We start from the raw sequence: 22,569 nt of genomic DNA, 5'->3' as shown, positions 1-22,569 counted from the left end.
ACGTCTGTAGGTTTCCATAGACATCATCCCTTGTCCCACAAAGGTGCAAACACAGCAGTCAGCTTGCTGCTGCCCCAGCATGGTGGACCTTCAGGGGAAATTGAGCTTGAATTTGCCTTATTTTCCCTGTTACCTTTTGTTCTTAGACTCTGTCCCAGGTAATATCCCAATTTTCATTTTGGAAACAAGGGGTTTATAGGTAGGAGACTGGATGCTCAGGTAGTTATAATAATTAATAATGCATGAAGAAAAATAAGCTGACAGTTACCCAGCACTTAGTATATGCCAGATGCTCTAAGTTCCTTATTATTCATTATCTCACTTAATTCTGGCGACATCCTTACGAGGTGGGCACTCGTCTCATTTCTCCCATAGTCCAGATGAGGAAACAGGGTTGCAGCATTTGAGTGACTTCTCCAAAGTTTCGGAGCCTTGAACCTCATCGATGGGTGTGGGAAAGGGATGAGTAGCCAGCTGATGTGGAACGTGGAGGCTTCATGGTGGCCAAGGGTACCAGCCCCATGTTCAAAACTGTCCCCTCTCTCTCCTGGGACTCCTCAGAGAGACATTGGAGAGGGGTGACACAGAGGAATGTGAAAACCCTTCTCCCTCAGCTCTAAACCTTGTCTGCCAGAACCTGGGACGGGGAGCTGCAGGTGGGAGGCAGATTAGAACGAATCCCCACCTTTCAAGGATGGGGCTGGAGACATTAGAGCCATTAATAATGTAGGCTCTTGAATCCGCAAACCCAGGTTCAAATCCCATTTCCACCAGGTAGGAGCTCTGTGATCTAAGTTGGATACTTCACCTCTCTGGCTGTCATTTCTTCGTCTCTAAGGTGGGAATAATAATAGCACAGATGCCGTTGGGGCCCCACCCATATCCCTTTGCCCCCTCTAACCTCCCAGGCCACCTGCGGCTTAGGTGGACAGTTCCCAACGTGCTGCATTCAGTCCCTCTGCCCAGGGTCTTTCCCTGGCTGCACATGCGTGCTCAGCCCAGGACAGGGCAGAGCAGAAATATCGGAGAGTTGATGCCCGAGCAGCGTCGACCAGTGAGGAATGAGATGTGGTGAACACCCTTATTTACCCACCACTTTTTCTCCACTGGGCCAATTCTGTGTCCTCACAGCCTCTCAGGGGCCACAGCAAGACTGTGCCCTGTTTACCCACCACAGTCACTGCTCACTGTGGCCCCTTCATCTCACCCTGCCTCTCGCTCCCTGCCCATGCATCCTGGGATCACCCCCCAAATAAACTACCTACACCTGGAGCCTCATCTCAGGATCTGTTTGGGGACCCGTCATAATAATCTCTTTGAAATTGCTGTGATGGTTATGATATTGTTGAAGGTAAAGTACTGAGCGTATTGCCAGAAATACATATATATATGTGTGTGTGTGTGTTATATAATATATATATATATATATATAGTGTGTGTGTATATCTATAGAGAAAACACTGGAGAAAATGGCAACAATGATGATGATGTCAATAAGGGGAGGAGGAGGAAGAAGAGGAGGAGGAGGAGGAGGGAGGAGAAGGAGAAGGAGGGAGGAAGAGGAGAAGAAGAAAAGAGGAGGAAGAGAAGGAGAAGAGGAGGAAGACAGGAGGAAGAGGAGGAAGAAAGGAGAGGAGGAAGAGAAGGGGAAGAAGAAAGAGGAGAGGACGAAGAGAAGGGGAAGGAGAAGAGGAAGGAGGAGGAAGGAGAAGAAGAGGAAGAGGAAGAAGGAGGAGGGAGGAGGAGGAGGAGGAAGAGAAGGAGAATAACAACAGTGGGTGATGATGCTGATGGTGAAGAGGAAGAGGGTGAGGAGGAGGGGGACGGAGGTGCTGTCCATGATGGCATGAAGGCCCAGAAGGGTAGAGGTCAGTGGCTAATTGTGGGGTACCAGGGTGTGGTCTGCTCGGCCAGATCCGTGATGAAGCCACTTGTCTTCACATCTCCTCCTGCCACCAGAGCTCATGGCGACTCCTCTCGAGGAGGCAGCCTGTCCCCTCTGCTCCTGTCAAGTCAGTGCTCACCAAGCACCAGTTCTGTTACAAGACTTGGCAGGAGGGACCAAGATTATAAAATCCTGTCTTGTCGAAGCTGTTTCTCCATCACGTGGCAAGCCACATCTTCTATCCACAAAGGTGGTTCTTGCTATTTTCCCCTTAGATTTCCCCTAGATCCTGCTCCTGGACAAGTGGACATGCAGCTTCGCTACGAGTCCGAATGTGCTGTCTCGAGACTATCACTCAGCTTCCTGGATTAAGGGGTGGCGTACTTCTTGTCTTGCTCATTCACTCCAGAAAACCCTGCTCTTAGATCAGTAAGAGCTGGAGTTTCCAGGTCAACAAATGCCATTGTGAGTTTTCACTGCAGAAAACTTGCTGAATTCAACTCTACTGCTTCCCTGGCCACTAGTGAAGGGATTAAAGTTAACTCTTTAGTGGGATGAATTAAGAGATGTCAACATTTGGATTTTGAGATCCAGAAGGGCAGAACTGGGAAGCGGTCATCTCTTCTAACCCTCCCTCATTTGACAGGAGGGAAACTAAGGCACAGAAAGGTTACTACCAGTAGATGCTATACCACTAGAGGGTAATACAGCTCAGAATAAAGCTCACTTCTCTGGACTCTCAATTGGATTTTTTTTTGCTCTATTATTATCCACCTCTTGTAAGTCAAGTCATCACAAACACACCAGGAGCATCTTTTGGTCAAGGACACATCTTTTTGTGAGCAGTTGCTTCCTCATTTGCCCTTTCAAAAGTCTTGATTTTCATTTATCAGGTTTTAAAATAATCACAACAATGCTGTGCTTTAAAATAATGAAGCTGCAAAGAATTTCTACTTAACCTTGATGTCATGAAAGCATGAACAGCTACATGAACGGTAGATTTTTCATTCTAAATAAAATGTAATTCACCTAATTGATTTGATTGAATCCGTGCATTCTGAAGTTTTATTTTTTTCTGAGTAAAAATGGCCAACCTGCTGAGCTATGACAGGAAGAAAAGCCAGACTGAAGAGAGAAACTAAAGAAAATAAAGAGAAAAAAAAATCAGAGCATAAATAGATCACAACTCTCCACTTTGAGACACTAGAAAGAATTCAGAGAATTCAAGAAAACCACGATTTTGGCATCCATCTGAACCTCAAAATTATTTATTTGTGTTTGTTTATTTATATCTTACCTTATTCCTCCAGAAAACAGTTGAAGGAACAATACCCTTCAGATAAGATTATTAATACATAGCATTTATGGATTATTTATCATATGCCAAGAATTGCATATACATTATCCCATTCAACTTGTTTATCAAAATAACTGTTGGAGCCAACTATTCTTATCTCCATATGCAACGGGTGAAACAGTGCCCTCCCCTCCTCCCCCCAAAATGAGATACATCCACTTGGAATCTGTGAATATGTGCTTATTTTAAAAAAAAGCATCTTTGCAGATATAATTAAGTTAGATATCTTGAGATGGGATATATGGGTGGCCCTAAATTCAATGACAAGTGTCCTTATAAGAAGAGAAGACACAGATATGGAGGGGAATTGCCACATGAAGACAGAGGCAGAGATGGGAGCCATGTGTCTAGGAGCTAAGGAGTGCCACGGATTGCCAGCAGCCTCCAAGCTAGGAGAGAGGCATTGAAGGAAATTCTCCCTCAAAGCCTCTAGAAAGAAGACCACCTTACACCTTAATTAGGACTTTTGGCTTCCAGAACTGAGAGATAATAGCTTTCTGCTATTTTAAGCCACCCAGTCTGCGGCAGTTTGTTATAGCAGTCTGAGGAAATGCATACACTGTTTTATAGATTAAGGTACCAAAGCCTAGAAAAGTTAAATAACTTATCCAAGTCATACAATCCAAAGTGCCACAGCTGGGATTAAAATCCACACCTTCTCAGCTGATCCTAATATTAGCTTGGACTTTTTTTTTTTTAAGTCGCATAAAATGCTTAGATGCTTGAACAGGCATTCCCCAAGTGCTAGTGGTAACTGTTTTAGGATGCTGGGGGTTTGGGTAACTTTTACTGTCTTCAATGTTCTTATAAATACTGCTCACATTTTCTAAAGTGATATTGACTACATATAACGTGAAGAAAAGATTGAAACAACTTTCCTGAGGGACAGCGAACAACGGTTTGTGACAGTGTTAACTGAGAAGGGGCAGCTCACAAACGTGTAGGTAGTAAATAATTAGTACGATTGCGAACTTGTGGAGGTGATGGGTATCACACTGGTGATATCATGGCTGTATGCGTATGTCCAAACCCATCAAATTGTATACAGCAAACATGTGCTGTCTTTTTGTGCATCAATTATACTTCAATAAAGCTGTAAAAAAAACAAGTCGTGAGATTTATCTTGGACTTTTAAACCTGAATCTCCCGGGAGAGGCTTACTCATTAATTACTTAATTAATTTAACAAATATTTATTGATATTCACTGGGCAGGCAGCTGCTGGAGATGAAATGGCCTGTTTGTCAGGGTTCCATCAGGAAGCAGCACGGTGTACTCTGATTAGGATAATTTGGTGGGTTCTGTAAAGGCGCTCATGCAAGGGTGTGGGCAGGGCCTAGTGGAAGCGTAAGGGGTAGTGCGGTGCCCAGGAGCTGTCAACACTGGGGCTCTTACAACCCCTGGACCTGAATGAGTTGGGGGAGCATTAACTTGCACCTGGAGGGAGAGGGTTGTGGAGATGTCTCCTTAGAAAAGCCCTCACCTTCATTGAGAACAGGGTTTCCCAACCTCGGCACTGCTGGCATTTGGGGCTGGGCAAATCTTCATAGTGGGGTCTGTCTTGGGCATGGTAAGATGTTTAGCAGCATCCGTGACCTCTACCCACTAGTGCCAGTAGCACCCCAAGCCCCAGTTGTGGCAACCAAATATGTCCCCGGACATGGCCAAATGTCCCTTGAGGGGTGCCATTACCCCCAGTTGAGAACCACTGGCCTATAGGTGCAGCCAACCTGTGGTGTTCCCACAGGGATAGTGGCACCCCTATCTCCAATGCCTCTTTCCTTTCAATCTTCTGCTAGGGTTTCCCATTGGCCAACACTCACCCAGGAGCCAGAAGGTCAGGGAACATGCTGATACTCTCCACTGAGGCAGCTCTGAGGCCAAGAGCAGGCAGAGAGTGGTAGACCGTGGGTGCAGTGGGCAGACGGAGACACAGCACAAGTAGCGAACACCACCGATAAGACCCGTGTCCTTGGGAGCTCATGGTCTAGTGGTGATCAGGGTGGATGAAGGGGCAGAGAATAGACAAATACATACACAAGAAGATTTCTGAGCAGGATTAGGCGTATGAAAACAAGCAAAATGCCAGAATGATGCAGCAGTGGGTGGCTGAGCTCTCTGGGGAGGTGACAGTTAAGCTAAGACCTGAATGATACTGATATGATGGGGCCAGCCTCATAAATTGGGGGGTGGGGGGAAGAGCAGGACATGCCAAGCCAAGGGAACAGCATATGCAAAGGCTCTATAATCTGTACTTGTTTGTTTTTATAACACTTTACTGCGTGGTATAATTTTTACATATAGTAAGATATGCAAATGCTAAGTGTATCAGTTGATGAAGTTTTGTAAATGTATTCCCTCCTGTAACCATCATCGGATTCAGATATAGAGCATTTCCATCTCCCCAGAAAGTTTTCCTGTGCCCCAAATCCTGCCCACCATCCTGCTACTGTCTTAAATTTTATTACCATAGGTTAGTTTTGCCTCTCTTTGGATTTCATAAACATGAAATCACACAGTATGTACCTTTCTGTGCCTGTTTTCTTTCATTCAACATTAAGTCTGTGTGATTCACTCATGTTACGTGTCTCAGTAGTGCATGTTTCTTCTTATTGCCGAGTAGTATTCCGCTGTATGGATGTACCACAGTGTTGACCCATTCTCCTATTGGTGGATATTTAAGTTGTTTTCAGTTTGGGGCTCTTATGAATAAAGTAGCTGTGAACATGCGTATGCGAGTCTTTTTGTGGACATATTCATCCGTTTCTCATGGTTGGAATTTTTAGGTCACAGGGTACAAGTGTCTTTAACTTTGTTAGAAATTACCAAAAAGTTTTCCCCATTAGATTTTCATGTGAAGCTAGGCTGGGAAACCCACAAGAGGGAAGGGTTTCCAATGCCCCTTCCGGCTTGGAAATTCATTCCGTAGCTACTTCCCTCTGTCATTCCTAGTCTCACTAAACACACAGGTCTCTTTCTTGATCCATAGCAGGTCACCCCTCACCCTTATTCCCCAGGTACCATGCATGCCCAGGACTGCGGTACCCAAGGACCAGCCGCATGTACTGGGTACCTGGACAACTTTGCCCTGCTGGGCCCAGCCTCCCGCCGCCTCCAAGGTGTGTGTGTATTAAATCGCGGTGCAGCAGTGGCTAATTCTTTGCAGCTTGCAGGTCGCTGCCTCCGTTTCAGCAGACAGGAGGGCGCCCTGACACAGTTAAAGATCACAAGCTTTGATAACCTGCCCTTCTGATTTATGATGGTCCAGGTCTCCACGTTCACCTAATGAGGGGAACCCAGAGTGTCAACCTGTTTATTAAATGCTCAGAACCATGTGTGAGCCGGACCGGGGTAAGAAGTCAATCATATTTTCATTTATTCTGCACGTCCCCCTCCTGTTCGTTCGGGCCTCTCTCCCTGAGACTGTCAGTCTGCCAAACTCTTTTCTTTTCATCTCCAAAGGGGAGGACTTTGGGACAGATCATTTGCAGAGACGGTCGGGGGCCACAATGTTTGCACTTTCCTACTGATTTCATAGGTGTTTGGAAGTTAATGATACTCAACACCTCATGATTCTTTCCTATATGTCAAACAAAGACATGAAAGGGAAAGTGACCAGAGAGGCAGGGGCTACAGGGTTGGGGGGGGGGGGACAGAAACATATCCATAGCTTTCTCTTTCCATCACCCCAGCCCCGGAGAGACTGGTGAGCCTTAATGCAAATGGAAGATGGATTAATATTCCTGAGGTTGTCAGGGTCTAATGAAGTCTTAATTCATCTCCTTTAATTCCCTTTGAAATAAATAAAAAAAATCACAAATCAAAATAACAGATGGCCCAGCTGCTTTAATCTCCACTTCTCACCCCTCTCCCCTTTACAACTTGGTCACTGTCATTTTCTTAATCTCTGGAGATTCCGCCCCGATTCCTTTCAAGTGGGATCAGCTTTGTCTTTTAGGTTCAGTATTCTGGACTTGGCATAAATATTTCTGCCTGTTTGAGGCCCCCGGCTGGATTCTGACCTTGGACATGACTGGGGGAGGTAGCAGAGCAGGCCACACTCTGAAGTTTACTTGGCAAGAACAGCTATCGATGGCACAGTCTGGAAACCCCTGAGGAGCTCTGCAGCCTCGCATTTGACTGGGGAAGTTTGTGCCTTAAACTCCCTTTGGTGGAACTGCTGGTCTCTATATTGTTGCTCTGTTCATGCTGTCTTGTGATGAGCAGACTCATTCACTGAATGATACATTTAATGATGCTCATTCATTAGAAGACACATTGTTTCATTTAAAATAACCTCAGGAGTAAGCTTGCGAATGATTCGGTTTTTTCCTCCATATTCTTATTCAATTCTTATATCTTGTGTCTTGCCCAGTGCCAGCTTACAACAGATGATACATAAATGCTTGCTGAATAAATGAACAAGTGGGTGGATGAATAAACAGAATAAACCAATTGTGCATTGCACAATCTTTAACTTAGATTTGGCCTTGATTTGTTTTTGTGTAATGGGTATAGAGATAGCCTGGCCTGGGGCAATGTGGAATAGCTGAATGCCAGTGGCAGATTGGTGTTCATGTAGCCACGCCCACTCTCTCTTGCTTTCTTAGTAATAGACTCTCCATGTTTAGCTGGGCAATGGATGCCTGAAATAAAGGCATCATTTCCCAGCTGTCCTTACAGCAAAGCACAGTCATGTAAGTTCTGGCCATTAAAATTTAAGTGGTGATGGTGTATAATTAATGTCTTTAAAAGACAGCTGGAACAAGTGTGTTACCTCTTTCTTCCGTTTCTCCTTCGATGGTTGGAATGCAGATATGAGGGCTGGAGCTCAACAGCCATCTTGGACTATGAGACAGGAAGTTAAGAGATGGGGAGCAACAAGAGAAAAAGTAGTTTGGGTGACGTTTGATTGTTAACCTTTCTGTATCACCCTGGACTGCTTGCCTCTGGCTTTATTTTAGGTGAGACAGAGATGAACTTCTAGTTTATTTATGCTAATATTTTGAGGTTTTTCGTCACATGCAACTAAACCTAATTCTAAAGGATTTGGTATGATTTTTGAGAACCTGGACTTTAGCTCATTGATGCAATCAACTGATACAGATTAAAACACCCTAACCTTGTGGTTCTGACTCACTCTGCAGGGCTTGCACGAGAGGTTGGCTCATTAAGTTGGGGAAGATTTGCAACCTCAGAAAGGACTTTTATGAATCTAATAAACATTTTTACCTCCCTATGGCTCAGGCCCCATCTTAGACCAATGATGTTTGGGCATAGGAAGAAAATAATAGAGCTTTTGTATATGTATACCTAAGTCTATATTTAATCTTTTGAAATTTCTATTATATATGGTTTATACTGTACAAGGAGTATCACTAAGTAGTATATGTATATAATTTATACATATTAAAATACATATAATTAAATTACACACTTTAAAAAATCCACATACTGTTTTAGGTGGGAGAGTAATCAAATATGTTTTACTAAGAGGGATAGTCAGTCAAGAAACTTTTTGTAACTATGGTCAGTGGTCAGAAAACTTTTTCTTAAACGGCCAGATAGTAAATACTTTAGGTTCTGCCAGACATAAGGTCTCTGTTGCATCTCCTTAACTAGCTATCGTAGCGTGGAAACAGTCATACACAATATGAAAATGAAATGAACATAGTGTGTTCCAATAAAACTTTATTTATACAAAATGGTGGTGGACTGGATTGGCCTGATGGTTATAGTTTGCTGACCCAAGTCTAGATAATTACGTGAGTGGTAACAATAGAGTGTAATGAATTGGGTGAATACAGAGTGCTATGAAGCATAGATCAGTTTCTTTGGGAGGGTCATCAGAGAAGAGTGGCTTGAGGAAGTGATAAATACTGAGATCTAGGAGGTGAGGCAGTGCTAACCTGACAAAAAGGAGTTACAGGGATGTTCCAGACGCAGGGAAGAGAGGGCATGCACCCTGAAGGAGCTGGAGGCAGCCCGTGCTGTGAATTGTAAGGTGCTGGGGGCTCCCAAGGCAAACGGGGAGAGATAGTCCTAAAATCAGAGCTGTTAACACCAGTCCCGATGGAGGTGAGGCTAAGAGTGCTTGTCTGGAACTGCATTTGCCTTTCAAGACAGAATCCAGGGGAAAGCATCAATAGAGACGTGGATGGGTGGCTCCTGGCTGGGGCTGCATGTCTCCTCCCACTGACACCCTCCAGAAGGACGCTGGAGCGGCTGCCGGCCAGCTGACTGCTGGACAGGGGCGCTGTCAGTTTCTGATGGATCAAAGGCGCCGGAGGGACCCTGTCACTTCTGGTCTCTGGGGCTCAACTCCTATGCGCCTCCGCACTAGAGGGCCCTGATGAGGGGTCAGGCCGCTTCCAAAAGTCCTGAGGCTTCCCTCTATTTTAAGATGAAAATAAACCCTGTCCTTAGATCGTTACCCCTTTGCAGCTTCCAGGCAGATTACAATGTAGAATCTGTCCACCCCCCTTTTCCTTAGTGGCTCTTCCATCCCATCCTTTTTGTACAGTCAAGATTTTATCCAGAAATGCAGGATCTCCTCATTAAGCCTTTTCATTTTATTTTCCCCTATTTGTCCTGGCCATATAGGAGAAGAGAAATGGAGTGATAATCTGGCATCCCATGTCTAGACCACCTCCTCCTGTCAATCAGGAGCCTGTGGCGCTCTCTGATAATAATAGTATCTTGTGTACACGCAATGTGGTTAGTAGCAAGTTTGCCTTCAGTCTACTTCCTGTTCTTTCCCTGTTAGGCTGTTCTTTTTAGCATAGGGAACTCGGTTTCCCAGCCTCCTGGAAAGGGTTGGCCAATGGGAAAAATACCGGAAGACTGGAGGGTGTGGAAAGGGGAGAAGTCAGGGCATTTCTACCTGTCTCTGTGCTTCTGGGTGTGAGATGCCATCTCTTCTCCCTGTCTCCATCTCCTTTAGGATAGCCCTTCCTTCTGTTATCTCAGCTCTATGGGAAGCCCCTACCAGGTCTCTAGCATGTCCTGGATGTCCCAGCTTCTGGCTCTGGCAAAACCACCTTCTCTTGTCCCCTCAGCCCAAGGAGAATAGCACCTCCTTGCTCTTGCCAGACTGGGTTGCTTCAGCTTTTCCTGCTGGCTTCTTAGCCCTTCCATGATCTGAGTAGTCAATTTCCTGTATTAAACTCCCTCTGTTCAAAAGACCTTTAGTGGTTTCTCCTTTTCCCCTGGATCCTGAAAAGTACATGTGGCATTTCATAGTTGAAAGGTGCTCTCTGTTCCATGATCTGCTTGGGATTTTGACATGCACAACCTATTGACCATTCTACTAGGTGTGTAGTGGTATCTCGCTGTCTTAATTTGCAGTTTCCTGATGATGTGGGATATCTTTTCATATGCTTACTTGCTATTGGTATATCTCCTTTGGTGAGGTGTGTCTATGTAGATCTTTTCCTCTATTTTTGAATCTGTTCGTTTTCTTGTTGAGTTTGAAGAATTCTTCATATATTTTGGATAAAAGTCCTTTATCAGATATGTCTCAAAGATGTTTTTTAAACTTTTCAAGTAAAATATTTTAATTGTGACTGGTTAAAACTACTGTCTCTTTTCGCTTCTCCCAAACGTCAGGGGCCATTGTACATTAGGGAATAAATCAGTTTAAGGAAGCAGATTTAGGGATATAGTTAGATTGGATTTAATGAGATAATTTGTGTGGGTTGAAGTCATTTCTATGTGAAGTTATTTCCAGCCATTCCAGCGTAGGAATGGCTTCTAGACATGTTCCTGCCATCACTGTGCACACTTACGTTGTGACATTCAGGTGCAGGGTCAGAGAGCATATCACAATATGATTATGTTCTGTGATGCGTGGCACCAGATACATGTGGGTAGTGGAAGAGAAACTCTGAAATGTACAAAGCCGGAAGCTAGGCTATGGAGAATTCTCTCAATCATCAAATGCATAAAACATAAAGTAGAGGATTCACTTAAAATGACAACTAGTCAAAACAGAAGTTCCTTCCTAACAGGAATTTGTTTGGAAGTACAACTTTAGCAGATATACACACCCCAGATTCTTTGCTTTATTGGATAGGAATCACATGAAATAGAATTTATTAATTTCGGTGGGTCCAGGTCATAACCTGCAACAGAACTACCAATGGTGACTTTATTTTATGTATTCCAAATGCAAAAATTGTTTAAATCAACCATGCTAAAGAAAATACTGAATTATCATTCTAGTCTTTCTATAGAGGACATTATTTCAAAATGGTTATGAGATAAAGAAAAAGTGATGAAGCATTCATTTGTGGCCAGAAGTTGTAGGATAAAAATATTTTAGTGATATGAGAAGTTGTTAATTAATAAAGATATTATGATCTTTCTCTGGATTTTGATACATTCGCAGTATTTTCACCTTTTAAAAACTATAAATTTGTGATTCCTCTTCTCATTCTAAATAAGTATCAATTTTTTGTATCTAATTTTATATTTGTAATTTTATAGTCTTTTTCTTGGGAAGGGCCCTCAAATCATATAAGCCTCAGGTCCCATTCAACCTGGATCTACCCCTTGTTATTCTAATTATGCAATTTAATAAAATTTCATAAGCCAATAAAAATGAGTGCGTAGAAAAAGAATTGCATCTATAAAAATGAAATTGCATACTTTGCAAACACTGATTGGATTTGAGTTGCTAAAAACAAGTGCAGTTGGATTAGGCAAGGGAGAGAAAACCTTAAGAGATTAGGAGGAAAGTAATTTCGGTATTCTAGAAGGATTCTTACCTTAGACTGTTTCGAAGTGACTTCTGTTTCCCACTGCACCTCAAAGAAGCCCAAACTGGAGGCTGCATGTTAGGAGGCTGTGAATGTGTTTTGTAAAAGACGGCACAGCAGCACTCTGACAGTGGCGGGTGGGGGTGGGGGTGGGGGTGGGGGGACAGTTGTTAGTTGACTTTTCAACAGACTGCTTCAGGCAGTCTCTACCAATAGTCTAGAGATGGTAGCTGAGAGAAAATCTAATGGCTGTTTTTTTTCTGGTCCAACTATTCCACTTTAAAGATGGGTAAACCAAGACCCAGAGAAGCAAAATGTAGTTTTCAGGGTTACACAGCCTTCGAGTGGCAGAGTGGGAGGCCCTGAGTCTCCAGACTGGCTGTGCCTCGGTTTCCCTGCAGCTGTGGGCCAGTGTCTGGTGGGGGGGGAGAGAGTGTAGGTGGGAATTAGAGCCCCTCACATGCTTAACTTGCTCAGCCTTCATGATATCACAGTTGGGGAGGAAATGGGAGGAGGAGGAGAAGCCCGAGAAACCGCCAAAGGCCCTCTGATTGTGTCACTGCCAAATTCCCCCCATGAATCACCCCCGTCCTCTCATGGAGGAGGTGGTCTCTGCCTGAGATAAAAGCCAGAGGCAGGAAGTAAACCGGGTATAGCCCCCTCCGCCAGCCCCACCTCTTCCACAAACTTACCCACATTCCCTTGGATACAAAACACAGTTTAAAAAAAAAAAAAAAAAAATCTGGACCCAGTTGCCATGGAAACCACCTAAGATTTGGGCTCCTAGAGTCACCAGCCAGGGAAGAATCAGGAAGCTGTATTGTGACCCTATTGGATGCCACGCCATATTCCTGCTGTGCGGCGTCCTTGTTCATGGACAGCCTTATTCTCTAGTGCAAATGGACAGCCAAGGGGGTGGGGCTGTTGCACTCGGGGCTCTGGGGGTTTGGGCTGGGTAGGGGTCTCCTTCACTGGGTGAACAGGGTCCCCCAGCTTGACTGAATTCTCTACAGCTCCCTTGTGAAGATGACAGGTCCAAGTTCAAAGATCGGAGGGCAGCTGGGAAGCAGCCTCTTCCTTCCCTTCTGTGGGCATGTGGAGGCTGAGCCGGTCTGCCTGGAAAACCCACTGTTTCCTTTTTGGAGGCTCTGGCTGTGGTTACCTATGAAGATTGGCATTCCAGCTGTCTCCCATAAAACTTCCAGCTCTTTAAAGTCCCCAGTTAAAGCCTGAGCCCCAGTAAAAGTTGCCAGGCTGGATTTGGGGCTAGGGACCCACATCTTCTGCATGGGTTAAGGGCGCGGTAATGAGGCCTAGTCCTGGGCTGTGGCCCCTCGTCCCTAACTAAGCTCACATGAAAGTGAGATGCGTGTGAGCTGAGACCCAGAGCATCTGAGAGGCAGAGTCAGGGAGCCACCTCGACAGCCAGAGGAGTCCTAAAGAGGAGGCAGGAAGCGGGCCTTTAATGGTCCATTTATAAAAGATGAAATTCCTAAGCCTTAGGAACTTGGATACAGCATGGCAAAGCTGCATTTTAAAGGTTTCAGGAGAAAAGATAAAAAGTTAGAAGATCAGAGGTGACTGCCTTCTGGAAGCTTCCTCAAACTGTATGCCAAGGAGACAAAATTCTTTGCACACCATGGGTGCTCCAAAAAATATTTGGGAAAAAATAAATGAATGGGATATAATTTTCCCTATCAACATATTTCTGGAGCTGATGGTCTGATTTATTTATATCCTGCAGTGGACAAGGCAGGCAGGCAGGCATTACGATGGAGAAGGCGATTCAGAACATAGCCTAAAGCCTGCCCTTTTTCTGCACCCAAACTCCCATTTTTGCAGGCTATTTTTTTAGAGCAAGCCTTGAAAACTCCAAGACCTTCAGGGGCTGCCCGGGTGTGATACATGAGCGAGGTGGGTGGGGATGGGGGTGGAGGGGAATTCTGGTAGTCTAGAGAGCTCATGTTCCCTGCAAAAGGGACATCCACTGTCCAGCTCTAGCCACTGTTGCCATGCAAGGTTTTTTTGTATAAGGTGAAATCTCCTACTATCAGAATTAAGGGCAACTGATGCAAATTGTGAACAGCATCATGTGGCCAAATAAACCCCCTTTGAGGGCCTCATCTAGACAATGGGATGTTAATTAGTGGACTTGGATTTAATGTTTCGCCTCATCCATTTGTCACCTATTTTGGGGGAAGAAGCTCAATATGGATTCTGAAAGGTGAGCATGATTTGGCCGAGTGGACAAAGGCAGGGCAAGACTGGCATTCCAGGCAGGGGGCACAGCACATGCGAAGGCATGGCGTGGCGCCAAAGCATGATGCACCGGGGGAACCAGAGGGTGAGTGGATGTGGCTGAGACGTAGAGAGCAATTTGGCTGGGTCTGGGGTTGGGAACAGCTGGCTGATCCTACATGAGCCATTGGAGGATGACGATTCCAGTTTTGTGATGCAGAGTGCCATTGTTTGCAAAGGACCCATTTTATACTCACTTATCAATCAGGTTGATTTGACTGATGATAACAGTGAAGATTTGGAGCCAGCCTTAAGTCCTGGCTCTGGAGTCAGATCACCAAGGTTCAAATTCTGGCTCCCCCACTTATGAGCTGTGTGACCTAAACTACTTACCCACTCTGTGCCTCAGTTTCCATATCTGTAAAATAGGGAGAATCATTGCAGATTGGATTTGAGGATTGAGGGAGTCAGCTCCACATAACAAACACAGAATGATGCTCCATGCATGGTGAACAATCAGCAAAATGCTTCTTCCCCTTTCTATTATGTTCTCTCTTTCCCTTCTCACCTAAAGGGGCCAGACATGTTCCATGATGGCTGGCCCTGGCCTTGGGAAAGCGCAGTCTGTGAATCAGGGGTTTAAAAGCTCTTTTCCAGAGGCTGAAGATTCTGATTTTTGTGGCTATGCACAGAGGAAATAAAACCCTGCTCTTCTAAATGGACTGGGAGGAGTATGAAATTACGACTAAGTCGGTTTGGAGCTTTTGTGTGGGTCTTTCGTGAAGAGATCAACCATTAATCATGCACAATTACCCTGACCTTGGGTGAACTGCAGCCTCTTGAACATGGAAAATTTCACTCCCAGGGGCCTGGAGATGCAAAGGCGTCTGCTCACGGTTAGAGCCGAGGTCCAGCATGCTTGTTTGCTTGTTTTTTAGCCTTAGAGGCCCCCCCAGTTTCCGGGATCTGCTTTCAGACCCAAATGCCCTTTCCAAGGAAGTGGGTATAGTAGGCAAAAAGAAAGGTTTTGGAGGAAAGAGTCAAATTCATCTCTGCTGTTCAGTAGTCCCATGTGACTTTGAACAGGGGCTGGTATCCTCTTAGTTGCCCCAGTGTTCCCATCTTTACGTTGGGGCAGACAATGTCTATCTCATCAATCCATCATGTGGATTAAGAGATATCAAGAGTGGTGCTGACGTGAATATCTCATTGTGCAGAAGAGCCCAAAGGCTCAGAGAGCAGAAGTCACTTGTGCAGGGTCGGGGTCCAGGTTGCTTAATCTGGGGTCTGGCGCATCATCTGTGCTCAGTGGTTGACTGCTATTTCCGCAGCCCGGGAACTGGCCTCCCTGGGCACCCCCCCCACCCGCCCCCACCCAGGAACTGGGGCAGAAGCCTCAGACGCCATCGTGAGAGAAGGTGGAGTTTTGATGCATAGGTTTCCTCACTCCCCCGCCCCCGTCTCTCATATCCTCCTTCCATTTCCCCTTCTGTCCTTCCTTCCACCCTCCCTCCCTCCCTCTCTCCATACTTCACTCTCTCCCCCCTTCCCTCTCTCTCCCCCTTCCCTCTCTCTCTTCCTTCCTTTATCTCTTGCTTTTCCTTCCCTCCCTCCTTCCCTTCCTCTCTTCTTTCCATCCCCAAACTCTTAATGAGCACCTTGGACAAGCCAGGCACTGTTCCTAAGCACAGGATAACATAGGACTGCATCTTCCCTTCGTGCCTTAACCACAGGATGACGTACACAGCAGGCATTTAATACGTTGCATGTCTTTTCTGCTGTGGTAATGGTCATTAAACTGATTAATCCATCAAAGCTCTTTCATGTTTCAATGCTTATTTTTTTTTTTTAAACAAGACAAAACCAAGTGTTTCCTCACCCTCAGCTAAAATATGTTACATGTGGCCACAGTAGAAAATTGGACCACATGGAAAAGTACTGAGAATTTAATAGTCATTAATACCACTTCCACTAAATTTAACTACCATCCACATTTTGCTGAATTTCCTTTCAGTCTCTTTCTTACACAGGGACATATATTTATTTTGTGTCATTAAACTCATACTGAGTGTGTATTTGTGTATTCTGCTTTTATAATGAGTGCATTTTCCCATTAAACAACTGCAATGTTTCCATTCATCATTTATTTCTTTATTCATTCAGTCAACAAATATTTTTGGAACACCTGCTGTGTACTGGTTATTGTCCTAGATGCTGGTGATACAGCAGTGAGTAACCTGAACCCAAATACCTACCTTCTCCGATCTGACATTCTAGTTCAGGGAAATATAGTACACAAACCAAATGCACAAAATATAAAGGAGGAAAGTGTGTGTGTGTGTTTCAATTTTAAATAGGAGAGTTGGAGAAGATCTTAATGAGAAAATGACATCTGGGCCTAGAGCTGGCGAGGTGAAGGAATGAACAAATAGAACATCCAGGTCAAGGAAACCATAAGTGCAAAGGCCCTGGGGTGGGCACGTGGGGTGCATTTGAGGAACTTTATTGAGCCCATTGTTGCTGGAAAGGAGTGACAAGGACAGGTGGATGGCGTGTTAGGAGTTGCTGTCAGAAGGATAGCAGGGACTAGATTTTCAAGAGCTTAGAGGACCTTGCATGCTAGGGTGAGGACTTTGGCTTTTATTAAGATGAGAAACTACTGGAAGATTTGAGCACAAGTGCTGTGTGGATTGATTTGTCATTTTGAAACCTGTTTCTGGCCGGTGTATTTATTATAGGCTGTGGGGGGACGTAGGTAGAAGGCGAGAAACCAAATGGTAGGCTATTAAAACAAGCCAGGTGAGAGATGATGGTCATAGAATTCTTAGTATGACCTTCATTTTTAATGAAGGTATGATCTTCTCTCACATGGCTGTGCTGTAACTTACTTAGCCAATTCGGGTTCTTATCCCACCCTTACTTAGGAATCCACCTGAATCACTTTCCTGTACTCCACCCCCCAACCTAGATACTATGTTGTCTCTGACCCTATCAGGAAAGATGATGTTAATTTGGACAGTGTTGAGAAGACAGGCCTTTCTGCCTGGTGGTATGGATGTGATCTTACCTGGAGAAATTAGGCTACCCTGGTGCTCATCTCAGTGTTTCTTCCTGCTGCAGACTTTGGGATCTGGAGGGATGCTGCTGGGGTCTTACCTGATCTCCTGGCATCCTTTTTCCCAAGTGAGTATGCCCGTCTCCCAGTGGCTTTGTGGATTGCTGCTAACTGTTCATACCGCCAATCCTCCTTCAGAGCCACTTGGCCCAGAGGTGCTTGAGAATTTTACATTCCCTTTCATGGCAGCCCATGGCCAGAGACTGGCTTGAGCTGGGATACAAAAACCAAGTCTCCTTGTCTCGAAGTTTGCAGTGCAGTTAATGCTGTAGAGTTTCTGATGGGATGAGGATGAGGCTGGACTTCACCTGAGACCACATCGTCACTTGGCTTCTTCCACTTTCCCATCATGATTCTTCTATACTGATAGAAGTTTCTTTTAAGAGCACTCTCAATAAATCACTGGCACCTAATCCTTATCTCAGGCTCTGCTTCTAGGCCATCTGACCTGAACTAAGAAACTAAAACAGGGTTATTTGTCCTATGTATACTCCAGCCAACATAGAGACATGCTACCTCTACCTCTACCTTTACTTATTCTATTTACTTGCCTTGATGCCAACGTGCTCTAATATAACATTGACCCATGATGCTGATTTCCAACTTTAAATGGTACTTAGCACTATGACATCCTTCCTAAATGCACGAAGTATGTGTTTCAGCATCAGAAAATGTGGATTTGAGTCCTGGCTTTCCAAGTATTGCTGACTATACCTGAGCAGTTCCATAACCTCTTTGAACCTCAGTTTTCTCAGCTGTGAAATGGAGGCAATAGTGATGCACAAGTCAGGCATATGAAAAGCACTTTGCAACTGTGAACAGTTATGATTCACCATAAATATGGCAGTTGACAATCACAATTGGAGAGTGTTGGTCTGAATTTTCATCAGATCTCTGAGATATGGTCTTACAGGGCTATTTGGCCCTTTTAGTTTCATACCTGCAGAATCTTTCACTAATTCATAAATTTCACCAAATATTTAGACTTGGGGCCCACCTTTATTCAATGGCTTCAGGTAAAACCTTACCACCAGGTGGTAGTGTGGTTATATGTCCCAAGCAAGGCAATTTGTCCCTCATCTTCTAAAGCTACTACAGAGGTTTGGGGATTTCCATATGCTCCTACTCTCTGTAAAAACACAATAAAGTCATGCAGAATTCTCCAATGAAAATTGTGCACTTGCCAAGATATTTTAAAAAATTCATTTGAAGAGTGACTTAGCAAAATTGTTAAAACGACTGTAGCCATACTCTCTTGGAACAAAACCAATCAAAATATCAACAAGGTGATAAATTGTGGAATGGAAAGCTTGGGAGACATTTCCTTAGATGAGTTTTGAGGAGGGTTTAGCATAAGAAATGAGTGAAATCCAGAATGTTGTGTCTATCATAAGGTGGAAATTTGTCACTTGTGATACTCAAAGTTACATTCTATGCAGAATCTGGCCTTATAGTAGGTGCTCAACAAATGTTAATGGAATCAGTTAGTTAATCCATCAACAATTCATGCATGCTTGAATGAATGATTAAGGACCGTAATGGCAGAGTGCATTTTCTCTGCAGGATGAGCGTCGGAAATTCATCTGTTGTAGACATGTGCTTTAGCTTTGGGGGAAATTGGACTAAGTTGAACAAGCAATGTAAATGGGATTGAGGTGCCCAATGTCTGTGAACTTCCTGTTTAAGCTGAGAGAGTTGAGGAAGTAAATTGTTTGGAAAAACTCTGCTGTAGCTGTTAGAAACACATTGAGCTGCTGAATAAAATTAATCTTGACTCCACCATAGTGTCAGAGAAGGGAGAAAATCTTGAAGCCATAATTTCCTTTCCCCCAAGATGCCTGTTTCCCTTGGCCAATCCACGTTCTCTGTTCGGTGATGTAAAACAGACTTCCAGCTAATTCCCTGTTGCAAACATGAGACCAGGACAGGATGTCACATACCACCTCACTAAAGGCTCTGGGAAAGGAACCAAGAGGGCAGCAAGAATAGATAGAGGATTTGTCCTCCTAGGTGAGCTATGTTCACCTTCGGCTTGAAGCATTGTTAGGGTGTCTTTCTGCGTCTTTCCTGACTATTGATAAGGCAGAAGCCAACATTTTCTCACAAGCTGGAGGTACTCTGAGTTACATCCAGGCTGCTTAAAACTGAGATCCTAGGGAGCTGGGCCTAAGGAGAGGAAAGACTTTTCCTTCTTGTGTTTGGATTAGCTAAAAATGCAAATGACTGCAAGTGATAAAAATTCTGATGACATTGGCTTACATCATCCACTTAACAAGAAGTCTGTGAGTAGGTGGTTGTTGGCATTGACTCAGTAAGCCAAGAGGATTCTTTTGGGAGCCCCTGGGAGCTTCTTGGACTTTCCCCGCTGGCCACAAGATGATCACTTCCTGCATTGCCAGAGGGGAAAGGGCCCTGGGAATTACAGCTGTCTCTTTTTATCAAGCTACAATGTTTCCAAAATTCCCCCTTGCAAACTTTCATTTATATTTCCTGAGCCAGGACTAGTCCCATAGCTGCAAGGGATGCTGGCAATGTGGCTATTTAGCTTTCTAGACTCTACAGTGAAAGGTAGCCAAGCAGAAAAGAGTAGGAATAACCTTCAGCTCTCTAGTTGATAGTGTTGGCCCAGTTTCTGCAGCCTGCTTCCCCAGTTCTTATCTGGGGACCTGCATCTCACCTGATAATGTCCACATCTATGAGAAGACACCACCCACTTTCTACCATAGACAGTAGCATGACAGTGACACCCAGATTCCTCCATACAAGAGATGCCCAAAGACAACAGCTAATATCTGCTAAGGATTTAGGTGCCAGACACTGTTCTGGGACTTCAGATTTGTTGGTTTTTAAAAACCCTCACAATGATCCCTTGCAGTGGTGATTATTAAATCACTCCGATTTTATAGATGGAGAAAACAAGGCCCAGAGTTGTTGAGGGACTTGTCTGGCTGAAAAGAGACATATTTTATATTTGAACTTAGGCAGTGACATGCCCTTAGCTGCTGCAGGCATGTGCTCAGCTGGGTTCATTCGAGCTTGGCCTCCCTTCTGTAGCAGGCAGCCAGTGACCGCTTACCTTCTTAGTCACAGATGTGCCTGGGGTCCCTACACCACCCCCCTTCAGGGTCTGTTGATGCTATTCTTCTAGGCCGGCAGTAAAATGACATTTATGAGAATTTTTCCCTTTGAAGTGAGAGCGTTTGCGCATTTCACTTTAAAGCAAGGGAAAAAACAAGAGCTCGAGCAGATAAATAACTGCAGCCTTGGAGAAAGAGCATGACGCCTGCGGATGCGCCGTCTCCGCTCTGTCATATCGGGTCATCTTAGACGGAAAGATCTTTATTCGTCTCCTTTCAACTGACTCGCTTTATTAACTCCTTGTCCCCACTTCTGTTGCTTTTACTTACAAAGAAACTGGCTAATTGTGATTTTTTTTTTGTTTGTTTTGTTTTAGCTATTCTCTTCTAATGTTTCCTTCCACTGACCTATATTTTTCTTAGGGACTGGGGGACATTCTTCCCAATTCTCAGGTTACAATATTTGTACTGAAGATGTGAAATGAGGTAGTATTTTGGAATACTGGTGCTGTCACTTACTAGTTGTTTGGCCTTGGGTGAGTGGCAACTTCTCTGATTCTCAGTTTTCCCCTCTATAAATTGGGCATTATATTATCAACCTCCAGGATGGCTGGGGGAAGAGTAAGTCCCTCTAGAATGGTAAATTTCATGAGGAAAAGGACTGTGCTGTGTTTGTCCTCCCTAGGTTAACCTGGGACTCTTATTTGTCTTCCTTCAAATTTGGTGTGTTCACTTATGTATCATATATTGCAATGTTTCATCTTGTCCTATCCTATCCATCCATTCATCATCCATCTGTCCATCTATCACCCATCCATCCACCCATCTGTTTATGCATCTGTGTATCTGTGGAGGTGCTGTGTGTTCAGAATACACCACTGACTGCTTCCACTGTTGTCACTTGGCCAATTCACACCATTTTCCCCCTGCATTTTTTACAAGGGCTTCCTAACCTTTCTACGCCCATCTGTGTTCACTTTCATCTCTATTTTCAACATAGAAACCAGATTTATTTTGTTAAAACATAAACTCATATCATTTTTTTTTGCTCCAAACCTTCCAGTGATTCCCATATCACCCACTGTAAAAGCTAGTTTTTATTATGACCCAGCATGCTACATCTCAGACCTCACTTTATACCTCTCTCTGCTCCATCCACACTGGCACCCTTGCCGCTCCTTGAACCCTCCAGGCACATTGCTGCCTTGCGGACCTTGCGCTTGCTGTTCCTTCTATCTGGAATGCTCTTCCATCAGATTATGGATCCCTCATTCCCTTCAGGTCTTTGCAGAAATACTGCCTTCTCGGTGAGGTCTTCCCTGACGGTGCTATTTAATGTTGCCACCCCTTCCTTACCCCACTGTTTCATATGCCCTTTCTTTGTCCTCTGTTTTCTCTTTAGCATTTATCACTATTTATGTACTATGTGTTTTGTTTATTGTCTCTCTACTCCACTAGAATATAAACTCCATGATAGTAGGAACTTTTGTCTGTTTTAGTCTTTACTACATTTCTTTGCTTACTTTCCTATTACCTCGAAAATGCTTTGCATACAGTAGGTTGTCAGTAATTGTTGAGTGAATATACGTGTGTGTGTGTGTGTGTGTGTGTGTGTGTAACAGCCATTACCATACAATGCTGGAAGAAAGGACCTACCCTCAAAGCAGTTTTGTGATATGCACCACAAGTCTTTACGAGATGTATCTGCTTATGGGCAGCAATATCAGTGTTTCAAATGTTTCCTAGGAAAATCTTCATGGATGCAGCCAAGAATTTAGCTCTAAATATGTTCATCCATGGATTACTTACAATGGTTAAAAAAAAATATGACTAGAGAACAATTGAAAGGTCTAGCAATTGCAGAATGGTTAAATACATTGAAGGGTTCTATGTGTAGGCATTAATGAAATGCTGTAGAAGTCTACAAATTGGCGTTAGAATGTCCACATCAGGTCAAAAAGCACATAAATACATGAAAAGATACTATTATGGTTTGAATGTCCTTTCCAAAGCTGAAAACAAAATTTAATTGCCAATGTAACAATATGGGGAGGTGGGGCCTTTAAAAGGTGATTAGGTCACAAGGGTTCCACCCTCCTGAATGGATAATGATGTCATCGATGGCACAGGTCAGTTATT

Source organism: Eulemur rufifrons, chromosome 21 (assembly GCF_041146395.1).
Source record: "Eulemur rufifrons isolate Redbay chromosome 21, OSU_ERuf_1, whole genome shotgun sequence".
Lineage (NCBI taxonomy): Eukaryota > Metazoa > Chordata > Mammalia > Primates > Lemuridae > Eulemur > Eulemur rufifrons.
This window is presented reverse-complemented; position numbering follows the sequence as displayed.